General features: G+C 48.1%; 1 protein-coding gene across 3 annotated transcripts in view; it reads right to left on the bottom strand.

The window, feature by feature from the left end:
• HSPH1 (heat shock protein family H (Hsp110) member 1) overlaps positions 1 to 27,017 on the bottom strand; it is a 571,713-nt gene that overhangs the window by 20,751 nt on the left and 523,945 nt on the right. The window lies entirely within an intron of this gene.

The raw sequence follows: 27,017 nt of genomic DNA, 5'->3' as shown, positions 1-27,017 counted from the left end.
GTAGATACACATGCTGTGCAGACTAGAAAGCAGTTTCCTCTGTAAGCTTTTGGTTAGCTGGAGGACGTAGCAGAACACTGGAAAAGTGTACTTAAAACAGTTAGTCCCACCTTGCACGTTGCTTTGGTAGTACATCCACATAGTAGGGTTTTGTGAAAGTGTGTGGTGTGGACCAAGTAGCAGCCTTACAAATGTCCGCAACTGGAATATTGCCATAAAAGCCATTGAAGCTGCTGTTTCCTAGTAAAACATAGCCTTGGAGGTGCTATGATCTGAGTTTTGGCTTTGGCATAGCATGTTTGAATGCACCTCACTAGCCAGCAAGCAATTCCTGGCTTTGAAATAGCAGCCCCTCTATTAGGTTTAGGGAAGGCTACAAGTAACTGCTGAGTTTTACAGAATGTTTGAGTCCTATCAATATAGTACATAGGGGCTCTTTTACCATCTTGTGTATGAAGCGCTCGTTCTGCTATTGGGGTTGAACGTGAAAAGAAGTCTTGTGGTGCTATGGTTTGGTTGAGAAGAACTGAAGATATCACCTTAGGTAGGAACTTTGGATTCGTCTGAAGCACTACCAAGTCCGAATGTACTTTGAAAAAAGGTTCTTCCAGGGTTAATGCTTGAATCTCACGTACATGTCAAAAGGAGGTAACAGCAATTAAGAAGGCTAATTTCCAGAAAAGAAATTTAAACAGACAGGAATGAAGGGGCCCCACTAATCTTGTGAGAACTATATTAAGGTTTCAGGATGGTATTGGTTTTAGTCTGCGATGTATGACTCTTCAATTCTTCCATGAAAACTTTGATTACAAGGATCTTCACGAGGGAGGAGCATTTCCTACTCTGTAGGTATGCTGCCACTGGTGTCAAATGTAAGTGAATAGGGAGCGTGGCCAAGATGGCGGGCAAGCCGGACACCTAGAAAAATTGCTACATCCACAGCCCTTACATTATCCTAAATAATCCTGCCCATCCAACTTCAGGATCGCTAATAGCTATCACCCGACATGCAGAGGGGGCGAGAATGAAGTGAAGCCCACTGGTGCCGAGCAGTAATAACAAAAGTGAGGGCAAGAGGATCGCGGGAAGCTAGGCCAAGGGGTGCCACCTGTGCCTCCTCAGCTCCTGACATCGCCATTGCCATCCCCGACGACTACAAGATCGTCCGGAAAGATCGCGCCAACCAAATCGGGGGAGGCATCGCCATCATCTACAAAAACTCCATCAACATCACGACCACCACCGAAGACACCTCCCTCGCCGCCGAACATATGCACTTCTAGATCCACACCGACCCCAGGACCACCCTCAGAGGTACTCTTGTCTACAGGCCCCCTGACCCACATGCCCTTTTCAGCGAATCTATCACCGACTTCATCACCCCGCACGCCCTAGCCTCACCAGACTACAACCTCCTCGGAGACCTAAACTTCCACCTGGAGAAGAACGACGACACCAGCACCGCCACCCTGCTCGATAAGCTCGCCAACATCGGACTCAAGCAACTGGTGAACACCCCCACCCACTCCGCTGGCCACACGCTCGACCCCATCTTCTCCGCCAGCAACCACATATCCTTCAGCCACTCCTCTGATCCACTCTGGACCGACCACAGATGCGTCCACTTCAGCTTCAAACTTGAGACCCACCTCCTCCGCACACAACAAATCCCCTGCAGACCCTGGAACAAAATCTCCACCAACAGCTACTCGCAACTCTAACCCACAACCAACCAGCCATCACCACCGAAGCCAACATCGCAGCCCTCAGCCTCACTCAGTGGATCACCAACTGTGCCGACAACCTCGCCCCTCTCAGGAACCACCCAAGAGAGACCAACATCAGGAAACCCCTGTGGTTCACTGAAGCCCTCAAGGAATCCAAGAAATCCTGCCGTTCCCTCGAAAAAACCTGGCGCAAAGAACACACCGCAGAAAACATGTCAGCCCTCAAGGCCGCCACCCGCGAACACCACCAGCTGATCCGCTCCACCGAAAGGGCATCTTTCAAAGAGAGACTTGACAACAACACCCACAACAGCAAGGAACTCTTCAACATTGTCAAAGAGCTCTCCAACCAAAACGCCAGCTCCATCACGCCCTCACAAGAACTCTGCAACTCCCTCGCCACTTTCTTCCATCGAAAGATCACCGACCTACACGACAGCTTCGGACCCCAAATCCCGCCACCCACCACTGAACCAACAGCTCCAGCCACTACCCTCAACGCCTGGACCCCGGTCAGCACAGAAGAGACCAGAATCACCATGAACACTATCCACTCCGGCTCCCCATCGGACCCATGCCCCCATCACATCTTCAACAAAGCTGACGACATCCTCGCCCCCTATCTCCAAAACATCATCAACAGCTCGTTCGCATCTGCCACCTTCCCCGAGAGCTGGAAACACGCGGAAGTCAACGCTCTCCTGAGAAAACCCACGGCTGACCCCAACGTCCTGAAGAACTTCCGCCCCATCTCTCTTCTCCCCTTCCCTGCCAAGGTCATCGAGAAGGCCGTCAACAAGCAACTAACTAACTTCCTTGAAGACAACAACCTGCTCGACCCCTCCCAATCGGGTTTTCGCACCAACCACAGCCCGGAAACCGCCCTCATAGCAGTCACCGACGACATCAGAACCCTGATGGACAACGGAGAAACTACCGCCCTCATCCTACTGGACCTCTTGGCTGCATTCAACACCGTATGCCATAGCACCCTAATAACCCGCCTCCGCTCCACTGGAATCCAAGGTCGGGCCCTAAACTGGATCATCTTGTTCCTTTCTGAACGAACCCAAAGAGTCTACTTCCCACCCTTCCGCTCAGAGCCCACCGAGATCATCTGCGGCGTTCCTCAAGGCTCTTCGCTCAGCCCTACACTCTTCAATATCTACATGAGCGAACATCGCTCGCAAACACATCATCAACATCAACTCCTACGCCGACACACAGCTGATACTCTCCCTCACCAAAGACCCAGCCACCGCTAAAGCCAACCTCCATGATGGAATGAAAGATGTTGCAGAATGGATGAAGCTCAGCCGCCTGAAGCTGAACTCTGACAAAACGGAGGTCCTCATCCTCGGACACTCCCCGTCCGCCTGGAACGACTCATGGTGGCCCACGGCTCTGGGCACCGCACCAACCCCCTCTGACCATGCTTGCAACCTCGGATTCATCCTGGACCCCCTCCTCACTATGACCAAGCAAGTCAACGCCATCTCGTCCACCTGCTTCTACACCCTCCGCATGCTCCGAAAGATCTTCTGCTGGATACCCACCGACACTAGGAAAACTGTTACCCACGCCCTCGTCACAAGCCGACTGGATTACAGAAACACCCTATAAGCAGGAACCACCACCAAGCTACAGAATCGTCTCCAGCGAATACAGACCGCCTCTGCACGCCTCATCCTTGACATACCGCGTCACAGCCACATATCCGCCCACCTGAAGCACCTGCACTGGCTGCCCGTCAACAAGAGGATCACCCACGCACACAAAGCCCTCCACAATAAGGGCCCCGAATACCTCAGACGCCTCTCATTCTACATGCCCACCGGCCAGCTCCGCCAGCCTCGCTCTCGCCACCGCCCCTCACATCCGCAGAACCACCGCTGGAGGCAAATCCTTCTCCTACCTGGCAGCCAAGACATGGAACTCCCTCCCCATTCACCTTAGAAGCACCTAGGACCACCTCGCCTTCAGGGGACGCCTAAAGACTTGGCTCTTTGAGCTGCAGTAAACCCCCCGCCCCCAAGCGCCTTGAGACCCTCACGGGTGAGTAGCGCGCTCTATCAATGCCTTGATTGATTGATTGAGCGCATGGATCGTGCTGCCTCCCCAAGTAAGGATCTGGCACGTGGGCAACAGAAGCAAAACTTGGGAAGGTGTGGTGCTCAGAGGTGCGCTGCCTAGGCCTGAATGTCGGACTCAACTGGTGCCACCCGTAGAAGCAATACAGCAGACCCATAGGGAGCAAGGGGCACAGCAGCTCTAATAGACTTACTATTGCATGTCGGACCTCCGGACGGACGCAGGGGAGACCTGGGGAAGTGGCCTGCCAGCCCACATAGTGCCAATGCCTGATTGAATGCCAGGTCTCACCGGTGAGACAGATGTGGAGTGGGGACAGCGGGGGGCCTATATGCCGGAACAGCGAGGGTCGACAACGCATTATATGTTTTTGACCCTGATAGGAAAGTGGAGCTATCTCCCAGACAGAAGGCCTCATACTATATAACAGCGGTGATAGTTACAGACTGCTTGACCCTGGTGTCCGGAGAGGGTTTGGGGATGCTGAAGTGCTGGATAGCCTGATACAGACATCACAACAGCCGCGCCGCAACAACGCCTTTGGAACTACTGGACACTTGGTGGGTCACTGTTCGGCCGTTGTAACATGATGGTGAAGCCTAAACCTACTAAGCCCCAACCACAGGACCAACCTGGCCTACCATTACCTCCGGGTGAAGCTATGACCACGCTGAAACAAATGGAGTCTAGGCTTGCTGCGCACTCCTCGCAATGTGACAAAATCCTGCAAGCCATCCAAGACACCAAAAGCTTATTGGAACGCAGAATCGACTTGGTGTCTCAAGATGTGGGTCTTGTTCGAGCTGATCATCATAAACTACCTGACACGGTGAACAAAGCAGAGACTACCTTGTGCACTGTGAAACCCACTGTCAACGAATTACAGACCCAGATGAGACAACTCAAAACCAAAGTGATGACTCTACACAGCAGAATGGAAGATGTGGAGGGACGCTCTCACAGGAACAATGTCTGCTTTTTGGGCTGTCCTGAAAAGGTGGAAGGTCAGTGCGTAGAACTTTTTATAGAAAACGGGTTACTGGATAATGTACTAACCGGCATGGTCCCTAAATTCTTTTCGATTGAGCGTGCACACAGAATCCCGGGCAGGGCACCTCCACCCAGGTCTCCGCCTCGTCCGCCGATTGCCTGATTTCTTCATTACCGTGACCAGGACTTAATACTACAAAGCTTTCGAGCGCGTGGATCATGGCGGTTTGAGAGCTCTACTGTCACGGCCTATCAGGACTTCACAGCGGAAGTGCAACGCAAGCGGGGATCCTATGTGAAAATCAAGTAGCATCTCAGAGAGCTGAACATTAAATATGCACTATTGTTTCCCACCAGACTCCGAGTGGTGGATGGGGAGCGGTCTCTCATTTTTTCTACATCAGAAGATGCATGGACGTGGATGAATGCTAAGGGGTTTGCTTCAAGTTCACCAGCAAATAAGGATGGAGATACATGGCTGACATCTACTGCGCACCGTCACCTATGCAATAGGCCAAGGACCAAGTCAACTAAAACTCAAGCTGCAAAAGAAAGAGCCAAAGTCTAAAAGAGACCACGCAATACACAGCAAATTCCTTTGCGGCACTCAGGGAGAGGGATCACTCAGGCTTGGGATCAGATACAGGGAGCTCCCATGCCACAGTCTCAAGCACGCCTAAATAACTGGCTATCACGCCTCACACTGCAGACCAACTGTAACTATAAAGACCGTAGCATCAGGTAAGGTGTGCAACCACACTATCAGGGCCAAGAATACTCCAGAAATGAACCGTGAAGAGGAAATGGGGGCTCAGAAACTCACAACATGATCTCGTACAAGCTACCCCGTAACTTTATTCTACTAGGAAGCTGGATGGAATATTATTTAACAGGGCCAAAGTCGGAAACTGGACACTTGAGACATTTAAAACCCAACCCAAGTTATCCACATGTACCATTTCTACCTCTACATCTTGCTGGAAATGCTTGTACTGTAACATGAGGTACTATGGCAGATTGGGGAAAGCCCCACTGCCTGCAGGGTTACTGTTACTTGTTTATTGGTTAATTGAGATGTGTTTTTTTTTTTTTCCGCAGAAACTATAGGGCAGGAGACGAGTCAGGGGGCTGCTGGCATATGTTGGGATGGCCTACTCTGGATACTCATTGAGGGAGCACAATCTAGGGCGTCAGATAGTACGGGACAAGAGCCTGTGACAGGCATTTTATTTCCAATGATACCACAATAGGTGATCCTAGACTTGCTAGGCTGCACTGCACCATGCTACCTTGGAACGTCCGTGGTATGGCTACACCAACTAAATGATACCGAATACACAATTACCTCAAGCGATAGAGAGTACAGGAAACTCACTTACTTGAAGGAGAACTTCACAAACTTAGAGTTAAATTTGGTGGGGGGGGGGGGGGGGGGGTGGTGATTGGGTCAAATTTATGGCACGTCTTACTCAGCATTCACCAGAGGCGTTCTAATCTGGATAGCACCGGAAGTGCCATTCACGACTCACATACATAGAGAAGACACAGGAGGACGATATGTTATCGTGGAAGGGTTCTTGGATGGGTCACCTTTAGCGATTGTGGGGGGTCTACGCTCCCAATTATGCACAGGGGATTTGTTCACGACACTCACGCCAGCACTTTTCCGCAACCCACTGACGCCATGCCTGTGGGGGCGGGAGTGACTTTAATTGCGTTATTGCGTTATCACTACGAGGCACAGCGAGCATCACAACTGAGGGCATGGATGAGGAACAGTGAGCTTTATGATCATTGGCATCTCACACATCCATTTAAGAAAGAATACTCTTTCTATTCGCCAGTGCACGACATTCATACTCGTATAGACTTGTTATTGGGCACTATCACTATTGGACAAAAGATAGCCAGAGTAGAATACCTTGCTTGCACTTTATCTGATCACTGTCCATTGATGCTTATACTTCAATGGGGCACAGAGCCCACTAGAATACCTACATGGCACCTACAGGTTACTGCTCTAAGAGCCCCCTCCTTCAGAGTGGAACTCTCCACTTGTATTGCACATTACCTGGAACATAATAGATGCTCCATGACCCCCCTTGCCACTGAACGGGATGCTCATGAGGTGGTGGTAAGAGGCCATTGCCTGTCTATGACTTTTTTTTGGGGTGGTGAAGAGGGGGTGAGTAAAACAAACAGTACACAGAGAAGTGATGTCATTAGAGAGTCAGCTGCACCCACTGGAAAAGATGACTGCAAACCAAGGGACTGTATAACAAGGCTGAAACACGCCTCCGTAACACAACTATAATTTTCATCTCACCAGACTGCATGCACAAGGCGATCGAGTGAGCAGACTACTGGCCTGGCTCACCCACGAAACATACCACAACACTCTCATAGGTGCTATCAAGCTTTGTGATGGCACTCTGGCCACCACACAATCCACTATTAATGGAGCCTTGCGCGATTATTACCACATACTATATAAAGCATCTCCACAACCCACAACTATACAACTGGAGACGTTCAGGAGTACTGCTGCTGTATCCCGCCTATCTGCAATGCAGACAGCTGCTCTGGAGGAACCCATCCAGATTGCAGAAATACACGTACCTATAGCCAAATGGCTCACAATAAAACACCGGGCACAGATGGTCTGCCGATAGAATATTACACGTTATACTCAGCACACCTTGGCCAACCAAGAAGCATGGAGAAGGGGAGAATTAACTACCCCTCAACGAGAGGCGCCGATAGTGGTCCTACCAAAACAGGGACGAGATCCTATGGATGTAAAGTCATATAGGCCTTTATCCTTGCTTAACAATGACGGTAAGATTCTGGGGAAAATATTAGCAAATAGACTCCTCCCCCTGTGAAAACATTAGTTCATGAAGATCAAGCTGGGTTCATACCTGGCCGTAGCACTTTCCTTAACATAAGACGCCTTTTACATGTCATGCAAGACACTCCCCCGAGGCGTGGCATGTTTGGTGGTTTTGCAGTGAGTTCCAGACAATACCTGTGTTCATGGACAGGAACTTCTGCAGTCTTCCCAGGATAGGTGTTGGATGGATTGGTGTGTGAGGGCAGGGGGTTGGGATAGAGGCAAAGGTTTGTATTTTTTTCCACCCCTAGTGTAACTACTCTAACCTATACAGGTTCTTTGAAAACTTTCTGCGTTGTCTTGAACATGCCTTTAAACATTGACAGGAACCTGGTTGCCCTTTGTGTATCTGAGAGGGTTTCTACCAAGAAGTTCTCCTCTTCTTGCACAAAATGAAGGTTTGCCTTGCGGAAATGAACTACCCTTTGAATAACCTTGTGGTACAAAGTGGTGTCTTCAGGGGAAGAAGGCTCCGCAGGGTACAAGTCTGGATCGTTGGGTCCCGGAGGTACCACCTCATAGTCCGCCCATTGATCATCTTGTGGATCCTGGGAACAGAGTACATCATCTAAATCTAAATCCACAGTATGAGTGTTAAGACCCCTGTGGTGATGGGGGTTGTTGTTGAGATGGTGGTGGTGGACGAGGAGGAGGAATAGGAGGTGGTGGTGGTGGTGGAGGAGGTGAAGGAGGATGCAGAGGGTAATCTAATTTATGTGGTAGGGGGCTTGTACCCCTGTCATTTCTTTCTTAGGAAGTGGTTGTGGAGATCCATTGTTATTTGTTCCTCTAAGGTGAGCTGCCTCTTTCGAGGAAGAGTCTGCTGGATCTGGAGGAGGCTTGGTGACAATTTTTCCCACATGAGAATGAATACTCAGGCGTCATTGCAGAGAGTCTAGCTCCTCCAGGAGGCGTTAAAGAATTTGCTGCTGTACCCCCGAGATCGCTGTGGAGGGGCGACTGTGTTGTGCAGGCTGTCTGGATTTCAAAGTTATTTTCAAGTTTGAAGAATCTTTTGTTACTAAGTCTGCTTCCCTGTCAGTGCCCGTTTCGACTCCGATGCAGGCTTCAACATAGAGCTTAGCCTGGAGCCCCAAGTGGTTTTCGGTGCCAATTAATGTTTTGACTCTGAAATGTCTTTCGGAGTCAAAGATGTTGTTGATGTCAAGAACGGTTTGCTTTTGGGGTGCCGACTCTGTGCTGGAGTAGGCCATGATGTAGACTGAAACGCTTTGGGTAAGTACAGGGCATGGCTCGAAAGCAGTGGTGGTCCTGTCAACTGAGAATGAGGGCTGAAAGTGTAACCCCCCCAGGGGCAGAGAGTGCCTTGTTTGGGTGCGGTACTCATTGAATGGCTACTATATGGCTGTCTCAAATTCGGCAGTGGATCTGGGTCTTCTGACTTCGATAGCAAATTCAGTTCCAAGCTGAATGCTGCTACTTCTGACCTCGATCTCCCCTTCGGCTTCCTCCTGTTTGACGTCTTCACTGAAGTTAATGGGTACTACCTTGTCCCTCTGTTGCTCTATCACGTATCATAAGAAGTTTCGGCCCAGACGACTGTGGATGGTCTTTTTGGACCTGAACGCAAGGCATGCGGAGCAGTAAGCCTCGTTTTATTCTGGAAAAAGGCACAGGTAGCAGACTGCGTGCTGGCCTGTACATAAGTACTTTGAGAGGCCATGACAAAGTGTGCCAGGTGGTGTCATCTCACAGCCTCAACAAAGCACATCCGAACCCGATAGGAGAAGAAAACAATCTAACTATGGAGTCAATGCTCATGCACAATGCTGCATAATGGAGGTCACTATACCTTGTTACTTGAAAGACTTTCTTCTAACAAAAACAAGTTGTATATGTGCGATTTCAACACTAGATGGCAGAAGTATGCACGGCATGTGTATCTACAGTTACACATGCCACGAATGTTAATTACCACTTATAAATAGCACATATGCAAAAAGGAGTCTTGGCGCTGCAGCGTACGTAAGGAGCCTCATGGAAGTTTTTGAATCCTTCCGAAACCTCAGTAGATTTGACTGGGATTTTAACTTTAGAGGAAGGTTATTCCATAGTTTAGCATTGTAGCCCATAAATCACCTACAACCCCAGGTGGTTAATTTTAATATCTTAACATCCTTGGCAAAAGTGGACTGCAGAATTCTGGATGAAGTGCACCGCTTGAATCCATTCTTAGGATATTCAGGACCAGCCCCATGCAGGGCCTTGTGAGCAATGCAGAGAGTCTTAAAGGCAATCTGTTTGCTGATGGGTAGCCAGTGTAGTCTATGCAGAACCTGGGAAGCTGACCGGAATTTGGAAATCCTTAGCATCACACAGGCTGCTGCATTCTGCAAAGTGTGAAATTTATTTAACAAACATAGTTGCATATTAAGATATAGGGCATTACAGTAATCGATTTTTGACAAGACTAGTGTCACAATTACAGTCTTTTGTAATTTGTGAGGAATACAGGGGAGTATTTTTTTTAAACTATCCTTAGTGTTAAAAGATAAAATGAGGGCATTGATTTGGTCCCAAAAATATCAGCCTTTTAACCAGGTTCGGGGTGGGAAATATTCCTAGGCTCTGTGGCTACCAAATCGGGGACCAAAAGAACAAGTCATTTACAAACAGAAGGACCTCAGTCTTCCCTGAATTTAGTTTCAGGCAGTTTCACTTAAGCCACAAACAGAATGTTATTGAAGATAAGTAACTTGTTCTTCGGAGAACAAGAAGGTGAGGCAGATTCCTCAACCCTTAGAATAGATACCAAAGCAGTACTTCCCATAAGGCGGAGTGTCTGTGAGGCGGACCAAAAATTCCTAAAGGACAAAACACACAAAATGCCCTTTCCATTGGACCTGGCTGCTAGCACAGTGGTGCTTAATAAATGTCTGAACTGGTGCCCACGTCGTGGCCTGGCAGATGTCAAGAATAGGCACTCTGTGTGCCAATGCAGTGTTAGCAGCCTTGACCCTGCTAGAATGGGTCCTCAGCCAATGAGGAGATTGCTACTTGGCAAGGCGAAGCATGTCGTAATCCAGGGGACTATCCACATCAACAGAGTTCTTTTCTGCACCCCATCGATCTTCGTCCTGGAAAACCCCACAAAAACCTGATCGGCCACCTGTTGGTCTGTGATGCAACTGATGTAAAAGCTCATGGATGTTTTCAGGTCCAGTCAATGAAGATGCTCCTCCTTTTTCGGGGGCTGAAGCAGGTAAAAAAAAATGTTGGGTGATGGATTGGCCAGACATAAAAGGCGACACCACTTTAATTTTGTTTCGTAATTCTTTATTAAAGATTATAAACAGGGAAATAATATTGACATTACAGAGGAACATAATAATCTTTCTCTGTCAGTACATTACAGCCAGTATTGTGGCAACAGCAGAGACCCCATTGACACACTTTTACAAAGTTGAGCAGTGGACGCATAGTATTATGTGTCTGCGTTTCTGGACCCCACGTTTTACAGTCTAGGGAAAGAGAGAGCAGGGCTCCATAGGAATGTCAGTGCCGGCCTTAAGCAGTGGAGAGGGAGTAATGCTCAGCGCCAGGCCTTTTATCTCAGCGGCCTCAAGGGTACTAGTCTGTCTCTCCTTTGGTAGGGGGCAGCATTGAAAGGCCCAGGACTGCTGGTGGTTGGGATTCTCGGTACAATGCAACAGCATGGATAAAGTGGTGGATAAGGCAAGAGGACAGTAGCTACCATTGAGCCCTCTTATCCTGTGATGCAGGGAGGGGAAAGTAGCAGACAACAGAAGCAAAGAGAATAAGGACGAGGAACATGCTCCATTGTGGAGAATAAAGAGAAAGAAATAGAAAAGGTAGTAGAGGGGAAGTTCGAGGAAGGGCGAAAAGGCAAAAGAAAAGAATGTTGGGGAGGGAGAAAAGAGGTGGTGTCTTGCCTATAGGAACATACAGTAGAGGAGAGGAGGTGGGTTGAAGGATCCAGGAGCGAGGAAGAAGAGAAAAGAGAAGGGGGGTAGGGAAGGGGGGAGAGAGGAAAAGAAAGGAGAAGAGTGAAGGTAATATGGTAGCAGAGCGAGAAAGGGAAGGAAGAAAAAATACGAGAGGGGAGGGGAAAGGAAAGAGGAGGAGAGCAAGGGAAAAGTAGGGAAGGCAAGAGAGGACAACAGTGGGAGGAAGGGGGAGCGGAAGTGGGGAGGGGAGGTGGAGAGGAAGGGGGGGCATAGGGGGCATGTATGAGGTTCAGCTGTCCGCAAGCCAAAGGAAAGGGGCCCAAGTTTTCTGAAACACCTCCGTCCTGTCCTGTATGGCATTGATAATGCGTTCATGGATAGCAGTTTGGAACATTGTCGACAGCCATTCATCATGGGAGGGTGGTGTTGAAGTTCACCAGTGTCGAAGAATACAAAGCTTAGAAGTGGTCAACGCCGTGTGTAAGAGGCAGAGTCGTGAGCGGGACATACCCCAGGTATTACCAATATCATGCAGAAGAAGCAAGGATTGTGGAAGAGAGGACGGTAATGGTTATACCTCCCTCAGCGAGACCACAACTGCCTCCCAGTATGGTTGTATATTTGGACAGTCACATAATGTGTAATAAATCACAATATGAGTGAGTACAGCGCCAGCATTGAGCGTGGGACAACAGTCCAGCTAAGTTTCTTGGGCATCCAGCACCAGTCATGCAAGTTTTTAAAGAGGCTGAATTTCATTTGTAGCTCTCGGACAACTCTTTCCTGTGTCTCCAATAGGGTAGTCCAGTCTTCCATCTCATATTCTCCCCGCAAATAAGTTGCCATTTAGCCTTAAGGAAAATTAGGAGGGGGAGAGAGAATAAATGTTGATTCAATAGTTTGTGCAGGCCTGAAGTCACTCCATGGAAGGAGCCCTAGGTTCGCAAACAATCGAGCACCATTGAGTGGTGCAGTGTTCATGGATAAGTCCCTATGCAGCTATGAAAACAATGTAAGGGTTGTTGGTGCTGCCAAAAATAATGACTAGGGAGCCGAAATTCAGCCTGCACCATCGGGAATGACTTTAGTGAGGAGTTGGTCTATAGTTATAATGCCCTTAGTCCACTAAACTTTCCCAGTCGACCACCTACCACCCTATCAATAAGCAGGTGTTGCCCCAGAGTGGCGCATGTCTGTGAATCCAAGGGTCCACCCCTAGATGACAGTGAGACTGGCGCCATGAATACAGCATTGCCTGCAACACTGGGTGTACAGACTCCAAGCCTCCACATTCCCTTCGCGCCATAAGTGTAACTTTGGGAAGCTGTGGTTGCATTGAACCCCACATGAATTTACGTATACAGGCACCTTATTTTCTGAGCACTGGCAGAGGGACCAGCAGTGGTAATATCCTGAGGACGTATGTGTATCATGGAAAGGTAACAATACGAAAGGCCTGTACCCTCCCCCAATGGGAGAGACCCAATTGGGACCATTTTGCAAAGTCTTGTTGGGTGGGAGCTAAAAAGGGTTCCAGATTATCCTGTACCATCTGGTCCAGACCCCTGTTGATAAGAATTCCTAGGTGTTTGAGTCGTGATTGTTTCCATGAGATGGGGAAGGGCGCTACAGCTGCGCTCGTAGTCACCCGGGACAGACAAAGGGCTTCACTTTTGTCCCAGTGGATTTTATATCCCAACAGGGCTTCAAATTCCATCAGGGTGGCACCTAGTGCTGGGTGGAAGTGAGCGAGTGACGTCAGTGAGCGTAAGTAATATATTGTCGCCATATAAGTAGATCACAGAGCGGCCTCCCGGAACAGTGACGCCAGCTATAGATGGGGATCTGCATATAAGCGCTGCTAGGTGTTCAACAGCCAAAAGGGATAGCAGTGATGACAGGGGACAGCCCTGTCTCATCCCTTGGTTAACTGGGAACACATCGGAGAGGAATCCCACACAATTTACCTGCACTGTGGGTGAGTCAAACAGCCAACGGACTTTTTTTTTTTTTTTTTTTAAAGATGTCCCCTAATCCGATGCGGTCCAAGGTTTTGAAGCGGTACCACCACCATTCTATTCTAGCAAAATTTTCTCGGCATCAAGGGAGAGAGCCATGGCCTCTTCTCTGGAATCTCTAGTAGTCCAGAGCGTATGCGCTAAGGTACAAAGGTGATTTCTGGATGATCGCCTGGGTACGAATCTGACCTTTTTAAGATGGGCTGCCAAGATACTGGCCAGTATCTTGATATCTCCATTAAGGAGGGAAATGGGATGGTAGCTGCCACATAGTAATGGATCCTTCCCTGGCTTTGGTAGGACCGCTATGGATGCCCTATTGGAAAGAGTGTTCAAAGAGCCTGTCCCTTTGGCACCCCGGAATGCTTCATAAAGGGAGTCCATTGTTTCTGGTCCCATCCATTTGTAAAATTCCACTGGAAAACCATCCTCCCCGAGGGGCCTTATGATAAGGTAAATTGGAAATGACCTGCAAAATCTCTTCTTTGCTAATCTCCCCCTCTAACAGAACCCTGCCCTCTGCTGTGAGACTGGGTATGCAAGCCCCTCAAAGAACACAGCTAGACGATCGGGATCCATTGCCATTTCGGGGGTCTACAGTGTCCAATAGAAGCACCCAAATGCACCACCTATTTCCTGTGGGCGGGTGAGGAATGTACCATTGTTATCATGTATGGTAGAAATGGCTAATGCTGCCTCCTGCTGGCGCAGCCCAAGGGCTGCCAACAATCAGCCTGCCTTTTCACCCTGCTCATAATGCCTGCCTTTCATCCTTTGTAATGCGTATTCTGCCTGAGAGGTATAGAGGGCAATAAGTTTTAGTTTCACCCTTTCAAGGTGACTGTGTGTGGCTAGGGCGGGGTTCATAGTGTATTGGTAAGTACATGTTACCATTATTCCCTCCAGTTCTGGTCTACGGGAGCGTCTCTAGGCGTTAGCGCGAACAGCATCTTTCATAAGTTGATTCTTGCCTTTGCCGCAGCCCAGAAAACCAGAGGGTAGGAGACCGAGCCTTTGTTGTCAGTTATATAGGTGGAGCCTTGGGCACTAAGTTGTCCCTTGCCATGAGGTGTACAATATCGTGATACATTCAGGCACCATGTTTTGAAGCCTGGCGAAACAAGACAATTCTAGTGCTAAAAGCACCAGGGCATGGTTGGATAGTGCTACTTTCAGCATCCGGGAGTCCCAAACCGTGGGAATCAGCTTATGGGAGATGAGGAAATAGTCCAACCGAGACTGTGTTCCGTGGACCGGCGAGATAAAGGTGTATTCCCAGTCAAGTTTGTGTGAGGCGCCAGTGGTCCACCACACCATGGTCCGCCAGCACATCCCCCCACAGGGCTCTGTCTGCATTGTTACCGATATCTAATCTGCCCGTTCGATCCAGAATCGCATCTTGAGTCAGGTTCCAGTCTCCTCCCAAAAGGTAATGAGAGGCCCCTAGCTCAGTCAGGAGACCATTAAAATGTAAAGGAATGAATGCTTAGAGCAAGTGGGGGCGTAGACTGACTACGCAAAAGTGTATGATTCCCGAGCCCGAGTTTGGTGATGATGTATCGACCCTCTGGATCCGTCCAAGATTTGAGTACCTTGAATTGTAAGGAATGGCAGATCGCAACCCCGCATTTGCATGCTGAACAGGAGGCTCCCAATGTTGACGGTGGACTGCTGCTATAGAGTACTCAGCACACCCATTCCCAATGTAGGTTTTCGGGTTCTGAGGAAGACAGGTGTGTTTCCTGCAATAGGGCAATATCTGCACGTTTAGATTGCAATTAAGATAGGACTTTTTTTCCTCTTGATATAGTGCCAACAGGAGAACTCTAGGCAACAGCCTTTCCAAGACTTTGGGGGGGGGGGGGAGGGTGGGGGAAGGACGGACGGGAGAAGGGGAGGTTACAGGAAGGACCCTGACGTGCACAGACGTGACCCTAGGGGTTGACGATATTAATATAAGATATATCTGATGTGGACAATAATGAAAAAGAAAGGGATCTTAAGGTGCGCCCTAGGTAGCAGGTGTATACTTGTAAACCCATGAAGATGGCAGACAAGGGGAGCAGCGGACATAAGGAAGTAGACAACCAGGGATATAAGGGGGGGGGGGCTGTAGGGGGAGAGGAAAGAGCTCTCAGGACATCAGCTGGTTCTGACAATGGGAGGCATAGTCCAACCTGGGCGAGCAGTGTGCGGTGGGGTCTTATTTTGCTTCAATTTGTTCTTTTCTCTATTTTTGCTTCCTTGGTTGGTTGTGCTTTTGTTGCTGATTTTTGTGTTTTGGTACGAGTTGTTCCGTTCCCCCCTAGCTGAGTACAGTAGGACCTTGATCACTGAAATGTTTAATGCAGATATGAGGGCAGGGCCATGCTGTGATAATAAACAGAGGGGATGCATCATATGAGATAAGGGACCCAGTATACTCTCCAAGTGCTGGATCTGAGAACTGCAAGGATGGGGGCATTTTGGGGGGGGGGGGGGAAGAGGAATTCCTCCAGTCTAATAGGTGTTATAGCACAAACAATAACAGCAGAAGTGGGAACAAAAGTAACAATGATTTGGCATTCTATGATAGCAGAGGCAAACATACGTGATACTTATCATTCTACTAATGGTCAGTCTGGTAACCCATGAGAGGGTGAGGGGAGTAGAAATTCCCGCCGATGTCCCCGTAGAGTACGCCAGGTAATCAGTCTGGTCGGCTCAAAGAGTCCAAATGTATTATTCAGATGGCGCAACTGGGGTCTGAGTGCAAGGAACGCCCTTAAGTCTGCAGCAATGCAGATCTCCTGACTGCCGTGCCAGTGTGAGCCATGTGTCCTCGCAGACGTCAACAGTTGGCGGACCTGCTCATGGCGTAGAAAGCATGCTATTATGGGACGGGGTCTATCCGCAGTATTTTTGTGTAGGGGTCAATCCTATGGGCTCGTTGGATTTCCAGAACGGGAGAAAAAGTGAGTCCTGGGAGGGCAGAGATGAAGGCATGAAGGAAGGTCCTCATATCTCCACCCCGGTTTTTCTTGCAAACCAAAAATGCGGATGAAGACATTGGCCGCAGTTGCGAGACAGCTTCTGATAAGAGCAGTTGGCGCGTAGACTTGCCTGCCAATTTGCCTGATGATTTACCAGGGGACATTTACTTGGGGGAGGGGGGGGGGGGAGTAAGAGCGCCACTAGGGACGGTGGAGCACAGAACCATATGTCCAGTGACGCAGGGGCCGCAGTCTCTATGTCAGGGTGGGTCCAGGGTCTGATTAAGTGACAGTTTTACCTCTGCTGCTGTGCCCTGCTGTACCACCCCATCGGTGTGTGTGTGCTTTATCTGGCTGTATAAGGTGTCCCACTGGAACGAAGGATCACATATATGGCCGGGAGACTGTCAGTAGTGGCCTCAGTTCCTGGATAAAAAGGCAATAGTTCCTGAGATCAGTGATGGGGAGATGAGTGGCAGTGGTCTGCACCTTCATTGGCGGGTAGAAGGTAGGGACAGGGCGTAGCAATACCCCACTCCGGGGTATGAATCCTGAGGTGGTTGGGCTGCCGAACAGACCGCCAGGGCTGTTCGAGGAATATTCCGCATGCCCCTGGTTGACTCAGGGCCGTGTTAGGAAGGCTCCGTGTAGTTGTCCTGGTATTCTGTGGTCTCCTGCGGCCCACAGTATGAGAGGCGAGAAGATGGTGATGAGGCGTTGAAGTATCCTAGTTGACCATGGTCTCAGCAAAGTCTTGCAAGGGGCAAAGGGCTCTATCTGGCCTAAAAAGCCTGCAGTACTCCCAAAGCGCTAAACGTGCCGAGCTGCCGTCCAGGACCCTGGTGGTTAGCCTGTGCCTGCCACAGGGGTGACGTACCGTGATCTGGTGCAGTGACCTGTAGTGAAAGGGTGCATGCACCTTTTCACGCAGGCTGCAATGTCAGGCCTGCAGACATATTTTGCATGGGCCCCTATGGGTGGCACAATACATGCAGCAACCCATGGGGAACCCCTAGTGCCCCAATGCCTTGAGTACCTAAGTAGAGGAATAAGAGTCCTCAATTTCCTGCTGGCTCAGCAGTCGCCCCCAAGGTCGAACCAGGCCACGGAGCTCAGTGCTCAGGCAGCCACCATTCCTGTGGCCAGACCACAGCCCCAGCAACACCACTTTAAACAAAAAAGCTGCCTGGGTCCTCAACACCAGCTTGTCTGGGGGGAAAAAAAGTTTAAGGTGATTGTAATCGCGCTGAGGAAGATGATTGTGAGAGTCAGAAGACGCAACAAGCTGCTCTGCAGTGGCTCACCTGGATATGCATAAATAATTTGAGAACCAAATTAAGATCCCACTACTGCATCACAAACAGTTTTGAGAGGGAACATCTATCAAATGTTTAACAAGTGCATTGCAACAGGTGGTTTAAAAAAGAATGTTTGGTTACAGAAATGCAAGAGAGCCGACAAATAACATTTAATGGTGCCCACTGCAACAAAAATATATCCAACAGTTTAAATTGCAGAGGTGTATGTGGACTCCATCCAAACTTTTCACAGCTCCCTGCGTAAACATATTTCATAGAGGGATGCCTGGCTGCAAGGATGACATCCGGAAAAGTATGCGGGGGTTCTGTGCTCCACTCTAGTGAGAGATTCTTCAAGACCGAGCATTCTTGGAAGTCCAACGTGAAGATGTTTTCATTCTGCGTGTTCTCGAAGGTGGAAAAAAGATTTTGCCAGGGTTCTCCTGCTGTCGGAAGGTGTCCTGTCCCAAATTGGATGCGGCTGCCATTCGTAATCCACCAGACGTCGCTAGCTGAGCTCACCCACCCGGTGGCTTGAGATCAGAGATATCATGAACCTACAGCCATCTATAGATGCAAAGCGCCTCTTGGCACAGGACCAACTCTGGCCTGCTTCCTGCAGTACCACAAGGCAGTGATGGTGTCCATGCACCAACCTTCCCTTTATTGACAGTAGGAAGGCCTTTAACACCAGGTCGATGGCCCATAACGGTTTATGTGGTGCCAGGGTTTCTGTGAGAGAGCAAAATCCTCTGATCACCATACGTAGATGACTTCCAGGAAGTATTCATCCATCACCACCACCATCTCTGGGTGGGGGAAGTGGGAGGAGTCACTAGCTGTTCAGGCTGCGGTCTAGCAGCCACCACTGCTGATTGTGCGCAGTATCCTCTGAATTCCTTGGTGCTGGGCCCACTGACACATCACATTTCACTCCATTGTCTTTGCATGCCACCTGGCAAAGTGGACAAGCATAATGCCTAAGGTCAGCAGACCAAGCACCAGAACTACTCCAACTAAAATCCAGGATTGGAGTTGAAACATTGGGATCACAGCCCAAATTCCCTGGACGTGGTGTGAGTGAGGAAAGGCCCAGAACTGCACCCTGACCAGAAGAGATCCCTCTAAAGGGAGCCTCTAGAAGAAGCCAGGTGTGACTTTGGTTTGTTGAGTGGGAACCACAAAAATGCCAAAAGGTTCGAAGTAGGGGAAAATGGGAATCCTTAAACTCCGAAGATGTGGGGAGACCATCATCACTTTTGTGAACACCTGAGGGGTGCTTGTAAAGTCAAAGCAGAGCACAGCAATCTGAAAATGCTCCTGGCTGACCTTAAACCATAGGCCACATCTGGGGATCTGCAGGACAAGCACGAAAGCATGCCTCTTGCAGGTCTAAGGCAACCATTCAGTCGACCAGATCCAGGGCAGAGAGGCTTGTGGGGCCAGTGTGAGCATTCTGAACTTATCCCTTTGTAGGAAAGCATTCAGAGAGTGAAGATACTAAACAGGACTGAGAGTGAAGATCCTAACTAGGAATAAGGTCACCCTCTCTGTTCAGCACAAGGAAATAGCATTAATAACAACCCAGCCCTACTTCCAAGGCTGGCACCCTCTCAATGGTCCCTTTGGTCAGTAAAGCCTGCAACGCTGCAGAAAGATAAAAAGGTTCTCCTCTGAAATCCACTCTGATGTGGTACGAAGCTGAGGCAGGTTGAAACGAATGGATTGGCATAACCATTTGTAAGATCATGAGGACCTATCTGTCAGATGTAATGGCCTGCCACTCTGGTTTGATCCGGCCTCCCACTGGGTGGTCTTGCACCACTAAGGGCGATCTAAAATGGTTTGGAAGCTGATGCAGCAGGGGCGTAGGACTGGGTGGAACAGTGTACTGGGGGCCAGCATGAACTCTTGTTGATCACTACCCCGGGCCATTAAAGGACAAGGGGAATTGCTGCAGTGGTGGTGTGGTCTGGTGGTGTCTATATGTCAGTCCTCTGGAGTAGCCTTAGAAACGTTGAGCAGCAGAGGAAACTGCTTTGTTCAAGCTCTTCTTTCTTTCAAGTGCTCAAGGACAGAATCAGCCTTTTCCCCAAAGAGGTAGGACCCATCAAAAGGCATATCTATCAGAAACACCTGTACATCTCCCTAACAGTCAGTGAATCACATTGAACCATGGAAGCTGAGTACTGCGCTAGTGCCCACCCCATGCACATGCAGTCAGTAGTATGCAGGCCAGCCCTAATGACAGATTTGTATGCGTCCTGGGTGTCCTGCATGGTTTGACACAAAGATGCTTGAAACTACTCAGTAATCACTTTCAAGATCTCACCGGTCATCATGCTCCACAAGGAGGGCACAACTTAATATTGCAAATATATATGGGGCTAATCAGTAACCCTAGTGTAGGAAGCGGGTCTGGTGTGTAGTGAGCACCTATAGTGTTATCACCTTATACCAGGTCCATGTATCCCCTATTAGTGAGGTGTAGTCAGCAGTGCAGCACCGGAGCAGGAGAAAAGTTCCAGAAGTGATGCAAGTGATGTACCACGTCGCCATTCTTGATGCAGTTGGTTAGTGGTGCTGGAAGACCACCAACAAGCCTTGGAAAATGCAGAAGTCGAAGAAGTAGGTTTGCAAGGCTGAAGAGGACCAGCAAAGTCCAGGGCACTCTACCCAAGGAGGTGGTCTAGGTTGACCCTCAGCAGCTGGAACAGTCACCAGAAGAGGAGACAGCCCCCACAGGCAACCCACAGGCAGAAGGCATAGGAGTCGCAGTGAGGCCCACTCCGCACACCTGGAGGAATGTCCCATGTCGCTGGAGCAGCAGTCAGGAGACTTTGTGGTGCAGGAAGAAGTGCTGGGGGCCGGGGATGCACGAAGCCTGAAGATTCCTTGGAGGAGGAGCAAACAAGCCTTGGTAGCTGCAAGAGTCGCAGTGCACAGGGGTACTGTCCTGCAAGGAGAGGTAAGAGCCTACCGTCTCCCAAGTTGGACAGCTGATAGACAGGACCAAGGAGATCATTCCAGACCAACATCTGTGATGCAGGATCCAGGCAGTTCTGGCAGGAGAGTATCCACGTAGCCAGTCGTCGTTGCAGTTGGTGTCTGCGGATGTCAGGGAGCGACTCCTTCACTCCAAGGGAGATTGCTTCTTTCTTCTTGTGCAGGTTGAAGATTCGTCGCCCTCAGAGGATGCACAGCCAGGGAAATGTTGCAGTTGCTGGGAGGAGCCGGAGAAGCAATGTTGCAAAGCGTCGTCGCTGTAGTTGCAGATTGAGGATCCCATTACAGTCCCAGTGGCCAGGAGATAAAGTAAACGATGCAGAGGAGTCCTGCTGACCTAGCAGTGTGGCCACCTATCAGGATGGGGATGTGATGTCACCTGCCTGACCTGGCCACTCAGATGCTCCCAGGTGCCTCTGCCCACCTTGGATTCAAGATGGCAGAATCAAATGGCCACCTGGAGGAGCTCTGAGCATCGCCCCTGGGGTTTTGATGGACAGGGGAGTGGTCACTCCCCTTTCCATTGTCCAGTTTTGCGCCAGAGTAGGGACTGGGGGTCCCTGGACTAGTGCAAAATGGTTTATGAAAGGAGGGCACCAAATGTGCCCTTCAAAGCATACCAGTGGCTTGGGGATGCTACCCTTCCCAAGCCGTTTTACCTCCCTCTCAGACAGGAAATCCTTTGTTCTGCCTTTCTTTGCCTGAGCTGTCTGAGGGGTGGCAGCAGCACGGGCTGCCTGAAAAACCACAGAAGACTAGCTAGAGAAATGCTGGGGTTCCTCTAAGGAGCCCCCCAGAGTGCATGGAATCATACAACCTATACTGGTAACAGTATTAGGGGTATGATTCCGACATGTTTGATACCAAACATGCCTAGGTTCGGAGTTACCATTATGTAGCTGGACCTGTGTCCAGTACACATATAAAATGGCTTACCCGAAAATACAAAGTACAGTGTAATGGGGCTGGAGTTCACAGGCAAAAAGTAGGGGTAACCATGCCAAAAAGAGGGTACATTCCTACACCTAGGACCTGGCTATGACAATGACCAAAACACAAATGGTCCTGAAAGGGGGAGGGGGGAATGGGGTTGAGGGGTGGTGGAATACAATCATAAACTTCAATGACAATAGTTATTAACAAACCTTCAACAGATTGATTAGAATAATGCCCTTAAAAAAATGATTAGCTAGACAAATATTGTGTACACATCAGGAACTTATTTTAGTTCTGAAAAACATATAACAAGTGCTCCTAAAAGTGTAATGGTGCAGTGCAAGTGATCAAGTGAATAAATAGTGCGTAAGTGCTATACAAGATGCAAATATGTGCATGTCACTGATAAGGACATATGTATGGGATAAACAGCACTCGAAATTAGAGTGTTGAAATCCTCAATCAAATTTAAAAACCAGTCCACTGCAAAAGTTGTCAACGTTTCAACCCAAATAACACAATGACTTGAGAAGTCATCATCAGGACGAAAATTATATGCAGGAGACACCGAGTGAAGTGCAGCGGTGCAGCAAGCACTCTCACAAACTAGAGCCACTATTGGAAAGACCACAGGTCTATTCCCAATTAGTCATCCTGATAAGGCTTCCAAGAAAACAGCGGTGGACGTGTACCTGTCAGGGGAGGCCTGTGTGCAAGGCCTTAAGTACACAGGTCAGCATGGCTGTCTCCCAGCCTAAGGGTTTGGCATTGTTAATTTATACACAAGCTTCCCCTAAAAGGTTGACTTTGCTGGTGGAACCTTGGACCACCAAACTCTCAGGGGCTGGTTGCTGCATAATGAAGCCCTGGGCACCGGTCTGTGGCACTTGGCCACCTGCCTGTTCACCAGTGGGCAAGAGCATGGCTTAGGCAAAGTACTCATAAGGGTATCTATCAGTCAGGGCTTTATTAAATGGAAGCAAGGGCTCAGATGAGATTGACCCACTGTGCAAAACTTCAGTAAGGACATTTGTCTTGACTTAGACTAAGGGTACCTGTAAGTCCAGAACTTCAGCTTTATGTCTGATCACTGAGGCAAATGTTGCACTCACCTGTTAGATCTCCAGGGGGCGAAACCAATCAGATATCCAGTGCACTGGTCTCATGCACATTGATGGAGATATCAAGGCAGAGCGGGGGTAAATCATTCCCATCTGGGTACCCTGGTTTTATCTGTTCTTTTTGTAGGCATATTGTGGCATTATTTTAGCATCATTTATGGGCAGATATTTTAGTCATAGGCCTGCAGCTTGTGCCCTTTAGGCTAGTAGTAATTTATTGTAATTTATTGTATTAGTTTACCAGAAGCCTCATTTTGTGGTGATGTTTTTATTTCTTTATCTGTTGTTCGCTCTGCTTAAAAATTATTTTAATTTCTTAGCACAACATTTTCACTCTGTCCTTGCTCAAGGCTGTATATTTTACATTACCTACCACTTGATGGAAACATGCACGTTTTTAGGGCAGGGCAGTTTTCTTAGAACACCAGCTGTTTTTATTATAAAGCATCTCTCTGCCCCCCTATATGTTAGAGGGACCTTCCAGCCAGAAACTGCCACTGCATGCTGCTGCTTCACTGCAGCTGTCTGAGACTTGACGTCTTTTTCGCCTACAGGGGAGAGGACTCTCAGTAGATCAACAGCCCTCTTCGTTACTACCACATTCGAGTATGGGGTCTTCCCAGGGGTCCTGACAGGCGTATTAGGGCTAACACTGCTGTGCTCTAATATAGCAGTTTAGCGGCATAGGTAGGAATTCCTATATTTAGCATTGTGACTATGAAGGGACCCTTCTTATGTTTCACTTTTTTCGTCACTGCTATGCTATTATCATGTTTCATTATCCTAATCGTTGCAGTACATGCATTTTTATCTAGGATGCCGTTGATTCAATAGAATACACTGAACCAAGTCCTGTTTCTGTTGTCCTTTGCATGTATGAGATGAATGGAACTGAGAAAAAAGGATAAGATCTGTTCCACCACACTTTTCCTGAGAAATCAGAATATCATGCGCATGGCTGCCACAAATCACCTCTACCCTTGGGCATTGCTAGCTGGCTGGAAGGATTAGGAGACAGTTGCCACACAGTGGGGGATTGGACCCAGTTCCCCACAATCCGGTGGCACTGCCATCCGAATCCAGCAGTCTCAATCTTATGAGATCCAACACGACAGGCACTAGGTGAAGACTCACAGGGGTGGCAGCATTTTTATCGAGATAAGTGGGGGAACACTAGGTAGTAGGCATTTTGTGAATCACTGCAGATTCCAGATATTTATGCCAAAGAAATGTAAGGAAAGTGTGATTTTAGGCAAAGTTTTAGGTTTTCAGGGCTCTGTGTGTAGGAAGAAGTCATTGGATCCACGCAAGGCACACTACTTTGGACTCTGCAAGGTGTCTACGTTTCAGAAGTGTCTAGGTTTGGGTAGTTTAAAGTTGGTGCTGTCTGAGCCTGGGCCCAATTAGCAAAGCTACCTCTATTGCTGATGTCTCCACATTAGGTTTTGGGGCATTTTTTGTTGCAGGCGCAAGGTAAAACCACACAAGCTGGGTACTATATCTTAATCTGATGTGGAAATTGTGGACATTTCCACAATAAACTGCAAGCAGGCTAACGCCACAAAAATTTGATTATCTATTAAAAAATAAAAAATAGCTGTGATGAAAAAAATAAAAAATAAATAATGTCACTTTACTAGTTTCCGAAAACAAGGAAGATGGTGATCTCAGCACAGTAAGCCTTTTGTTGATATCACAAAAAAAAACACAAAAAAAACCTTTAACCATTTTTACCCCCCAAAAACCCAAATTTGGCTGTTTTCCTAGCTCCTTCCATGGAAATATCGAACCCTGTGTACCATAGAAACCCCGGGATGTTGGAAGCAAAAGACACAAAGATGGTGTGGATACCTTTTATGGAAAAAATATATAAAGGTTTGAATACAAGCTACCTCTGATATCCAGAAAAGGGTGTGTCGCCGGTGTGAAAACCCTTGTCAAAAGGTTTAGCGAGGAGACATCTTGTCCGGTGGCCAGTGTGTTGAAGAGGGAGTCAGGCAACAAATGACAACATCCAAGCTGGGTGGCTCTCAACAACTAAAGGGCTAAATGCTTTAATATTCCAGGAACTTCCAACTTTATGCTGTGGCACTTTATGCTATACCCAAATCTATGGCACTCAGGGAATTAGTGAAGTGTGTGTCTTTTTCATGTAATCAATATCCAGCCATCCTCACAGATTGCTTGCTGTGCTAATGGAACGTGCATGCAGCCAGTATGTCACATCCTGATCCACCTCCGTCATCCGGCACTGTAGAGGGGAAGCTCTACAGATCTATCTCTCCTTTGGTATAGTTTCAGTGAACCAGGAAATTAAGTCTACTCAGCCAGCAACAAGCAGTGCACGCATCCAATAGTTTAGCAAACTTCGACAAGGGAATGGAGGCATGAGCAGCACAGGGCGCTGGCAGAGCAACCACAAAACTGAATCACATGCAAAGCATAGCCTCCAAAAGACATGCTTATTTCCCCATGCTCATCAATGACATCTCCTAGAGCAGTGGCCTCCAAAAGCAAGAATGTTACTGCAGGTTATGAACTCTGATCAGAAATATGGCAGCTGTACTTATAGACCATGTAAGAGCAGTAAGTGAGGTGCAGGTTTTAAGAGAGTGTGGGAAGTGAGAGAACTACAGGTGAGATCGAGAGAGGGGAGGGATCCTAGTACGAGAAACTGAGCAGTGGGCTAAAAAGGACGCAAAAGAGAAAAAGAGGAAGGGCCAAGCATTACGCTGACAGCAGAAAATCATGTGGTGCAGAAAAATGCCAAAGGTAAAATAGTTCCGAAGCATCAGCAGTGGAAATATACCCTCAACCAAATAAACAAGAGCTGGTAAATGTATTACGTTTCGCCTATGTGATTATTTTTTTCTTGTAAGATTAACTTGGTGAGTAGCTGTGCAATCTAAGTTACTGAAACTCCATAAAAGCCAACACTGAAAAAGACATAGAATTTGGCTACGTTGGCAAAAGCTTACTCTCTCAAGTGCATTTTATGAAACAAGAAAAAGTAGAATATGTTCCATTAAAGTAACAAAGTAAGTTATTTTGTCACCATTCTAAATGCATCTCGCGTCCAGTATGAGTAGATCATTCCTTCTTATATGTTGTTATCTGGTTCTTAGATTTTTGTCACACTGAAAAACAAGGGCTGGGGATACACAAATGCAAAGAAACAGTTGGAAAAAAGAATAGCCACTTGCACCTGACAAGAATCAACTTCAGGTGCACCATCTATGGACAGTGCTCTGATATCCCTTCTGCAGCATCTCTCCTAATTGCCTCTACTCGCTACGCCTTCAATAAAAAGATAAAAAACACATCCCATCTGCCCCAAGTGCATCCTCCTCAACACCACCACATACATTCCCACACTCTGACGACTCTAGTACATTGCGAAGCTCATAATGGAACAACAGAGATGAGGGCTTGCAGCGTCTCAGCAGCACACAGCAGTAACAGGAAATGCTGGCCTCACAGAAGCACACAATACACAGGAAAGAGAAAATAGACTAGAGTACCTCTTTTGATGCTCACCACAACTTAAGTTGCTTCACTGAAATGGCCATCTTGGAGTGATGAGTTGTGTTTGCCACTATACGGACCATCATGCAAAGCACTTAAAAGATACTTCGAAAGATGTGTATAACTTTTCTTAAAGTTATGTAATGTAACACATTCCTATGTTTATCCGAGTGTCACATTTATATTTAAATTAATGGTTTAATTTTGTAGTCCATTGCCACAATGCGTTTCACTTACATTTGTTTTAAATATACTTGTAACATTCCACATTTCAGGGTGTTTTTATGTTCTGTTCTTTTTCAACTGGAGTGAGAAATAATATATTTCGCTGTGCTGTCATAAAATGTTATCCTTCTGAAATGGCCGTCCCTTTCTCAATCTTGTATAGCAACACTTATGAGTGGGGGGAAACACCGACTGGCGAGTGTACGTTGCCCCAGGGGGACTGGTGAGTGCCGAAACCAAAGCGGACGAACACAGTAATTGGGCCTCAGGATTCTGATAACAGCAA

The sequence above is a fragment of the Pleurodeles waltl genome, chromosome 8 (genome assembly GCF_031143425.1).
Source record: "Pleurodeles waltl isolate 20211129_DDA chromosome 8, aPleWal1.hap1.20221129, whole genome shotgun sequence".
NCBI classification, from domain to species: Eukaryota; Metazoa; Chordata; class Amphibia; order Caudata; family Salamandridae; genus Pleurodeles; species Pleurodeles waltl.
The sequence above is the reverse complement of the archived record's forward strand: the minus strand, read 5'-3'. Positions and strand labels throughout refer to the sequence as shown.